Here is a 10,522-nt window from a genome sequence, read left to right as displayed (position 1 = left end):
GACCTTGAGCCCTAAGATGATGCCCTACCGTAAACCCTTCTCGGGAGAGGAAGTCAAAATCGACTTTCCTCCTGGTAGAGACGACTCTCCCAGCACACGAGCGCGAGGAAACCAACCGAGGCGGAGAGGAAACCGGAGGAGGTGGTCTCACAGTTTCATTCCTCGCTTTGGATCGTCTCTTGGCACCGCTCGTAACGAGAGGTCTCTTTCGGCGAGATACAATGGCTTTCCTAGGCATCCCGACCTACCCATGAAGGGAGAGATGTGAAATGGGAGGAAAATAGGAGAAAAAACAAAAGGAGGAAGCGGAGACGATCGTAGGAGACGACTCGAGGGTTTTGGCACAATGACGGCCGAAAAGAAAGGTTTGAGAAAAAATCGATTCGTTTAGGATTAAAAGTCAAATTTCCAACCTCGAGTCAACTTCTAAAAATTCGCGAGTCGACTCGCGCACGAGTCGACTCTCAGAATCATCCGAGTCGACTCGAGCTCTGGCACACACCAAAGTCTCAATCAGAACCGTGCCAGAGGAGAGAGAGAGAGAAGGTAACCTTTAGAGCTTAAGGAATGATTTGATGATTATTGGTGTGGGATACTATATAAAATATAAATTAGTGATCAAAATCAATGAATGAGAGATAAGAATCAAATAAATGTATCAACCACTCCTAACCCTCTTCTAAGAATACAAAATCGATCTTCACTCAATGGTTTTGTGAAGATATCAGCAAGTTGATCATCAGTACAAACAAACTCAAGTATCACATCACCATTTAACACATGATCTCTTATGAAGTGATGTCTTATCTCAATGTGTTTAGTTCTTGAGTACTGAATTGGATTTTTAGTTAGATTTATGGCACTTGTATTATCATAGTTTATGGAAATCTTATCTTGTTTAATGCCATAATCTTTCAATTATTGTTTGATCCATAGAATTTGTGCACAACAATCCCCGACAGCAATATATTCGGCTTCCGCCGTAGATAGTGCAACCGAGTTTTGTTTCTTGCTAAACCATGAGATTAAATTCTCTCCTAAGAATTGACATGACTCGCTGGTGCTTTTTCTATCAAGTTTACAACCAGCAAAGTCGGAATAAGTGTACCCTATTTAAGTTTATGCTTGATTCTTTAGAGTACCATAAACCTATATTTTTTGTTCCTATTAGATACTTAAAAATTCTTTTAACTGCAATTAGGTGTGATTCCTTAGGATTGGATTGATACCTAGCACACATGCATATACTAAACATGATATCAGGTCTACTTGCTGTAAGATATAATAATGAACCGATCATTCCTCTATACAGCTTTTGATCTACTGACTTACCTGATTCATCTTTGTCTAGTTTGCATGATGAGCTCATGGAAGTGCCGATTGACTTGTTTCCATCCATATCAAATTTCTTTAGCATCTCCTTGATGTACTTAGCTTGATTGATGAAAATCTCTTCCTTAGATTGTTTAATTTGAAGTCTGAGGAAGTAGTTCAGCTCTTCCATCATGCTCATTTCAAATTCACTTTGCATTAATTCAGCAAACTCTTTGTAAAGACAATTGTTAGTAGTACCGAAAATAATATCATCTACATAAATCTGCACTATTAACATATCTTTGTTTCTCTTTTTCAAAAATAAGGTTGTATCAACATTTCCTCTTGAAAATTCATGATCTAATAGAAATTTGCTAAGTCTTTTATACCATGCTCTAGGGGCTTGCTTTAGACCATAAAGTGCTTTATTTAATTTGTAAACATGGTTAGGGTATTGATGATCTTCAAAACCAGGAGGTTGTTCTACATAAACCTCCTCATTAATATACCCATTTAAGAAGGCACTCTTTACATCCATTTGAAATAATTTAAAATTTTTATAATATGCAAATGCTAGTAACAATCTAATTGCTTCAAGTCTAGCTACAGGAGCAAAGGTCTCATCAAAGTCTATACCTTTTTTTTGATTATAGCCCTTTGCTACTAGTCTAACCTTGTTCCTAATCACAACTCCATTTTCATCAAGCTCATTTTTGTACACCCATTTAGTTCCAATTGTTGAGAATTCAGAGGATCTTTCAACTAAGTTTCATAAATTGTTTCTTGTAAATTGGTTAAGTTCCTCTTGCATAGCGTTTATTCAATTTACATCATTTTCAGCTTCTTCAATATTTTTAGGTTCTAAATGTGATACAAATGCAAGATGATTATTTAAGTTCCTAAGAGAAGCTCTAGTTCTAACAGGTTGAGATAGATCATCTAAGATTAACTCTTTAGGATGACCGTAAGAATACCTCCAAGCCTTTGTAAGCCCATGATCAGCAATTACCTTTTGGCTTGTTGAAGTCTCTTCAATTTGCTTCGGTTCATCCTCTTGCAAGGTCATGTCATTCATCTTTTCTTCAAGTATCCCTGCATCATCATCAAAAGCTACTTCCTTTCTAGAAGAAGCATCATTAGTCTCATCAAAAATAACACGAATGGATTCTTCAATAACAAGAGTTCTTTTGTTGAAAATTCTATATGCCCTACTTGATGTAGAGTATCCCAAAAAGATACCTTCATCAGATTTTGAATCAAATTTGCCTAAGCTATCTTTACCATTATTATGAATGAAACACCTACAACCAAAAATATGAAAGTAGTTTACTTTGGATTTTCTATCTCTCCAAAGTTCGTAAGGTATTTTCTTTATAATTGGTCTCAACAAAACTCTATTTAGAATATAACATGATGTATTAATAACTTCAGCCCAAAAGTACTTTGGGAGATCACTTTCACACAACATGGTCCTAGCCATTTCTTCTATGGTTCTATTCTTTCTTTCTACTACTCCATTTTGTTTTGGAGTCCTAGGTATAGAAAAATTATGGGTTATCTCCTTTTTACTACAAAATTTTTTAAAGAGATGAGTTTCAAATTCTGTTCCATGATCACTCCTAATAGCTATAACTGAAGTATCTTTTACATTAGTTACTTCTTTATAGAATTTCTTAAATACTGAAAATGCTTCATCTTTATGAGCTAAAAATATGACCCATGTGTATCTAGAAAAATCATCTACTATGACGAGACCATACTTCTTTCCACCAAGGCTTGTGGTCCTAGTTGGTCCAAAGAGGTCCATGTGAAGTAGCTCAAGAGGTCTAGTAGTAGAAACACAGTTTATAAACTTAAAAGAACTTCTATATTGTTTGTCAAATTAACATATTCTACAAATTTTATTTTTTTCAAATTTCAGCTTTGGCAAATCAAACACAGAATCTCTTTTAATTAATTTAGACAGTGTATCCATGCTTGCATGACCTAATTTACGATGCCATAACCAACTTGCCTCATTGAGCTTAGTATCATTAGCTACTAAGCAGCGGCTGTTTTTAGCAAGATCATCAAGATCTACTACATAAACATTGCCACGTCTTAGTCCTTTGAAAACTAAACTATTGTCATTTGAATTGGTTATGATGCATAAAGATGACTTAAACAAAACATCAAAACCTCTATCACATAATTGACTAACGCTAAGTAAATTATGCTTGAGACCATCTACGAACCGAACATTATCAACAGAGGTTGAAAGTGTGATTTGTATTTTACTGATACCAATGATGTGACCTTGGTTATTGCCTCCAAAAGTCACCGCACCTCCTTTCTTAGATTCTAGGGTGAAGAATTGCTCCTTGTCATCCGTTATGTGTCTTGAGCAGCTACTATCCAAGTACCAATAGTGTTTATTGAGCTTGGCTGCAAGACACTCCTCATCCTCGTTGGCCATAAGGCAGAAATTGGCCTTCTCCTCTTGTTCCTCTTCCAATAATGATGATGACTTATCGGAGTTAGTCCAGGTGGTGACAAGAGCTTTCTTCTTCTTGTGCTTGTTGACCTTCTTCAGCAAGGGACAGTCGGCTCTGAAATGACCGGGCTTCTTATATTCGTAGCATCCAATTCCCTCACTTTTCTTTTTCTTACCTTTATCCTTATTGAAGGAACTCGAAGGAAACCTCTTCTTATGGAAGGGCTTCTTCCTATTGATGAATCTTCTGAATTTTCGCACAAGGAGAGCCTCTTCTTCATCTTCCTCATTGTCTTCTTCTTCACTACTGCTACTGCAAGAGGGATCTTTGTTAGAAGAAGTAGACTTGAGGGCAATTACATTTTTCTTATAAGAGGATTCTTCTTTGCTGTGTTGTTTCATCGTAAGCTCATGCGTCATTAGAGATCCAAGAAGCTCCTTGAGTGACAGCGTGTTCAAGTCTTTTGCTTCTTGGATTGCTGTGACCTTGGCTTCCCATGACCTTGGCAAAGAGCGAAGAATCTTCTTGACCTTGGTAGAACTTTTGCCAAGGCTTTTTAAACCGTTGAGAATATCAGTAAATCTGGTGAACATGCAAATGATGGTTTCATTAGATTCCACTCTAAATAACTCATATTTATGAGCTAGCATATTGATTATAGATTCTTTAACTTGATTTTTTGTACCCTCGTGGATAACCTCAAGCCTATCCCATATTTTTTTGGTAGAATTACATGTGGAAATCCTATTAAATTTATTAGGATCCAAGGTACACTAAAGAACATTCATTGCTTTGGCATTTAGTTGTGCCTTCCTTCTATCGTTATTATTCCAATCTTTTTCAAGCTTGGGTATAGCAATGTTATCAACATAGATAGAAGGAATATATGGTCCATTAACTATGATGCTCCAAACATCATAATCTTGGGCTGGAATAAATATCCTCATTCTAGCCTTCCAATAGGTATAATTAGCTCCATTGAACAATGGAGGCCTATTGGTGAATTGCCCCTCACTAAGAAAAGATCCAAATGGGGTTGTCATCTTAATCTTTTACTCTTTTCAAAGATTGGAACACCAATCGATATGAGAGCACCCGCTCTGATACCACTTGTTGCCCAAGGAGATAACCCAAGAGGGGGGGTGAATTGGATTTTAATTAATTATTAACCAATCAAAAATAAAGTGAGTGATTAACTAAATCTATTGCAAGTGGATTAGTTATATCACTAGATGCAATGAACGAAGAGAGAAAAAGAGACAGAGAACAATACAAACACAGAGAGGTTTATAGTGGTTCGGAGCCAACACTTACTCCTACATCCACTCTCCAAGCCGCATTTGGAAATTCACTATAATTCCTAGGATTACAGCCAGTTATTTTGCAAGCTCACAACCAAACTTGTTGATTTCACGAGATCACAACGAACTTGATCGATTTTCACATGCTCACCGACTAGAACCAAACGATTGTTTTTTCGGGATGACGATCAAACCCAATTGTTTTTTTCGGTTCACCAACCATAACCTTACACTGTTGGTTTTATCTTTGGCTCACTAACAAACCTTACAACCCTTGATTCAATCCCCTGATTGAATCAAGTGCAAAAGAAAAGAGTTTAAAGTTCACAAGTAAAGCTTCTGAAAAGCAAATATTAAACTATATAAACAAGATTGAGTTAGAAGCCCTCAAATAGATTTGAGATAAGAAAGTGGGGCATCTCGATTTTTGAGTCTCCTCTTGAATGAGTCGGAGGTTGGAGAACAAACAATAGAGCTTTGAATGCGAAGGAACCCTTTTTGGTTTGAGTTGAATGCCCTTTTTCCCTTCTCTTGCTTGGATTCACTCTTAAGATGCTCGTGGTGGTTGAAAAACTTTAATGCTTAAATGGAATAACTTTCTTGTTGTCTACTACTGTTCACTCTAGTTATTTAAGTGATTTTCTTCGAAAAATAACCGTTAGAGAGGAGATTAGAGCCGTTCTGACCCGTCTACACATTCTGACAGTGTATCCGTTGGGATCGGAGTCGGCTCGCGCGATCTGGAGTCGACTCGACTGTTACTGGAGTCAACTCGCGCTTTACTGGGGACGACTCACCCACTGTTCCAGATTTGAATTAAAGTGCATGCCTCGTCCTGGGGTCGACTCGGACCAAACTGGAGTCGACTCGCCAACAGCTGGAGACAACTCGGGCACTTAGGGGTCGGCTCGTTCTCAGGGTTCCAGAAACCCAACTTTCTATTTTTCTTCCTCGAGTCGACTCGGATTTACTTGGAGTCGACTCGGCTATCTTGAGAGACGACTTGAGATCTTCGGAAGACGTCTCGCTCTTAGAGACCAAAAAATTGATTCTCTATCTTTTGAACTGATTTGCCTCAGAGTCGACTCGGGCCTTGATGGAGTCGACTTGGCTAACTTGGGGGTCGACTCTAAAACACTTGGAGTCGACTCGTTCACAGGATCTCCGAAACTGATTTTCTGTCTTTTTGTCTGCTTCCCTTTGGAGTCGACTTGGGACCATCTGGAGTCGACTCGCCAAGCATCGGAGTCGACTCGCAACCTTTTGGAGTCGACTCGCTAACAGGATCTAAAATCCATCGTTCTGTCTTTCTGTTTGTTCTCAGTCAGAGTCGACTCGGAGAGTTCCAGAGTTGACTCGAGCTTGTGCCAGAAACTTCAAGTATCCCAGAGTCGACTCATAAAGTTCAGGAGTCGACTCATGATGCAGACTTTGGTTCAAATAGAGTTCAATACTTAACCAAAATACTTTGAACCAAAGCTCAAGGCACTTAGACAGAAATTTATAAAGATTTACCTGAAACACTAGATTGAATTCATTAGAGCAACATAAGGCATACTTAAATGCTTTGAGCTCATCAAAATTAATTAGAAAATACTCAATCACTCCATAATATGGGCAGTTTATATTAAACTACCATATGAACAAGATTGAATATACCAAAATAGAATTGTTAAATATGTTGGTAACTATGGAAGGGGCCTTGAAGAGTCAAGGGGCACAGTTGTCGCTGCCGAGTTGGCTTCTATTTCCAAAAGAAAGTCTACCTGGAAGAAGAAGAAGCCTGTGAAGAAGCAGAAGACCGAGAAGAAGCCAAGAAAGGATATTCTAAAAAAAAAGGCCGATGACAAGAAAAAGTGTTTTCATTGCAACGAGGACGGCCATTGGAAAAGGAACTATCCTATTTACATGGGGAATATAAAGATCAAGAAGGGTGACCCACTTTCTGAAGGTATATCAAATATGCTCATTATTGAAACTAATCTAACGGTTTCTTCTACTTTCAGTTAGATTATAGATTCGAGTTTTAGTGCTCACTTGTGCACTACTATTCAGTGTCTAAAGAAAAGTAGAAAGCTCACGAAAGGTATGATAACCCTTCGGGTTGGCAATGGAGCAAGAGTTGCTGCTGTTGCTATGGGCACCTATCATTTGCTTTTACCGTCTGAATTTAGTTTGATACTTAGGAACTGTTATTTTGTACCTACTGGTAGCAGAAATTTGATTTCTATATCTTGTTTAGTACAGAAAAATTTTGAATTCAATTTTAATAAAAACTATTGTTCCGTTTATTTGAAAAATAAAATGGTTGCATGTGGTTTTATAATTGAGTCTCTAGTACTTATATTTGGATGTATTTGTGAATGTATCTGAGCAAACAATGAGCACCATAGGATCCAAAAGATTTAGAGATGAGATAAATCTAAAGTATTTGTGAATCCTGCCTTTAAGAAAAGATGGCCAAATTATCTTTTGTAGGACACTTGGAGAGGTCCACTGAAATACTTATCCTAGTACACACTGACATGTGTGGCCCATTCAATGTGCAGGCTATGGGTAGCTATTTTTATTTCATAACATTTACCGATGATTGCTCTTGGTATGGGTATGTGTATCTTATGAGACACAAATCTGAAACTTTTGAAAAGTTCAAAGAGTTCATATATGAAGTAGAAAAACGAACAGAAAAACTCATTAAGGTTTTTTGATCAGATCGAGGAGGTGAACACCTTAGTGGAAAGTTCCGTGATTATCTCAAGAAGAATGATATAGTATCACAATGGACACCTTCTGAAACACCTCAGCTCAACGGAGTGTCAGAGAGGAGGAATCGGATCCTATTGGATATGGTCAGGTCTATGATGAGCTTCACTGATTTATCCTTATTCCTTTGGAGAGATGCCCTACTTTCAGCAATTTACATATTGAATAGAGTTTCTTCTAAGTCTGTTCCTACCACACCGTATGAGATATGACATGGTAAGAAGCCGAGTCTTGGTTATCTCAAGATTTAGAGATGTCCGACCCACATCAAGAGACGACAGGCGGACAAGTTAGAGGCTAGAAAAATTAGTACTCGTTTTATTGGATATCCTAAAGAGTCACTAGAATATAATTTTTACGTCTCAGAGGTTCACAAAGTGTTTGTGAGCCAAAATGTTGTCTTTCTGGAAAAATAGTTTATCCTTGATAGAGATAGTGGAAGAAAAATTGAGCTTGAAGAGAAAGTCTCTGAAGAGCAACAAGCCACTGTGCCTATAGATCCTATTCATATTGAGCCAGTACATGTAGTACCTCTACCTCGTAGATCTAGTAGGATCTTCCATCCTTCTGAAAGGTACTTAGGTATGCTTACAGAGAAAGTAGAGGAAGTGTTTCTCATAGAAAATAGGGATCATTGTAAAGATCCCAATACCTACAACGAGGTGATGTTGACATCGATTCTGAGCAATGGCTGGAACCGATGAAGTCAGAGATGGACTCCATGCATTCCAACCAAGTTTGGACCTCAGTAGATCCACCAGAAGGTATAGTACCTATTGGGTGTAAATAGATCTACAAGAGAAAATTAAGTTCGGATGGCAAGGTAGAAACCTATAAGGCAAGGCTAGTGGTGAAAGGTTATAGTCAGCACGAAGGCATTGACTATCAGAAAACCTTTCACCTGTAGCCATACTGAGTCCATTTGAACATTGCTTGCTATTTCAGCATATCATGATTATGAGATATGGTAGATAGATGTGAAAACTGCATTCCTAAATGGGTGAGAAAGATAGCTATATGGAGCAGTTTTTGGGTTTCACTTCCAGTGATAGTGGTCACAAGGTCTGCAAACTGCAAAGGTCCATCTATGGCTAAACAAGCATCTCGGAGTTGGAATACTCGTTTCAACGATATAAACAAATCGTTTGATTTCATCAAGAATGAAGAGGAACCATATGTTTATAAGAAGGTTAGTGAAAGGGCTATTCTATTCCTTGTATTGTACGTAGATAATATTCTTCTAATTGGGAATGATATTTTCATGCTAACTTCGGTCAAGGTATGGTTGTCTAAAAAATTCTCCATGAAAGACTTTGAAGAAGCATCCTATATTTTGAAAATTAAAATCTATAGAGATAGATTTAAAATGATGCTTGGCCTGTCACAGAGAATATACATAGAGAAAGTGCTGAAGAGGTTCAGCATACAAAACTCTAAAAGGGGATTATTACCCCTATCTCTCCAAAAAGATGTGCCCCAATATTTGAAGAGATTCAGCGGATGAGCAAGATCCCTTATGCTTCGGCTATAGGGAGCCTCATGTATACCATATTATGTACACAACCTGATATAGCACATGCTGTGAGTATCACGAGCAGATATCAGTCGAATCTAGGCGAGGAGCACTGGATAGCTATGAAGAACATTCTTAAGTATTTAAGAAGAATTAAGGATATGTTCTTGATCTTTGGAGGAGGATCAGAATTAAAGGTAGAAGGATACACAGATTCAGACTTTATCTCTGACATTGATGATAGAAAGTCTACATCAGGATATGTGTTCTTGTGCAATGGCAGTTCGGTAAATTGGAAGAGTTCCAAACAACCGATCATTGCAGATTCTATCATGGAAGCTGGTACATTGCCGCCTCTGAAGCTGCAAAAGAAGCATTCTGGTACAAGAAGTTTGTTGAAGAGTTAGATGTGATGTCATCAGATGCCATCAGACTCTATTGCGACAACAATGGTGCCATAATATTAGCTAAGGAGTCAAGATCTCACCAGAAATCCAAGCACATAGAGCGAGATATCATCTAATACACAACTACCTCGAAAAGAAATATGTAAAGGTACAGAGAGTAGACTCTACGGACACATGGCAGACCCATTTATTAAGCAGCTAAGTCAGCAGAAGACAGAAGCACATCTTCAGAAGATGGGGCTTAGATATATGTCTAATTGGCTTTAGTGCAAGTGGGAGATTGTTAAAAGTATATCCTAGAAGCCAATTTGGCAGACGCATTATATTTATTCTAAAATATAAATTTGTACTTGATATTTTATTAATTAATAAAATTGGACATTTTTTTCATTCATGTTATTATGTGTCCATAAATCATCCAAAAAATTAATAAGATGATGACACATATTCTCAAGAGTTGAGAATTTAAGGCATGTGTCATTGGTGATCAATTTCTGAATTGCTCTTGATCGGTGGATCATCGCAAAGGACGGTGATCGATCCGATGAGATTAGTGCACAGATCACTTTTTTTGATGGACGAGTCTTGAGTCCACAGTGTGGGAACACTAGAGTGATTGCACAAGTGCTTGTTAAAGAACAAGGGTACTAAGCGTGACCAAAGCAAGAAGTCACTTGAATATCTATCCACTCGTCAGTGACTTACTTGATGCTGCAGTTATATGACTGGTACTTAGACCTGTGATGCCTC

The sequence above is a fragment of the Phoenix dactylifera genome, unplaced genomic scaffold, assembly GCF_009389715.1.
Source record: "Phoenix dactylifera cultivar Barhee BC4 unplaced genomic scaffold, palm_55x_up_171113_PBpolish2nd_filt_p 000316F, whole genome shotgun sequence".
Classification (NCBI taxonomy): domain Eukaryota; kingdom Viridiplantae; phylum Streptophyta; class Magnoliopsida; order Arecales; family Arecaceae; genus Phoenix; species Phoenix dactylifera.
This window is presented reverse-complemented; position numbering follows the sequence as displayed.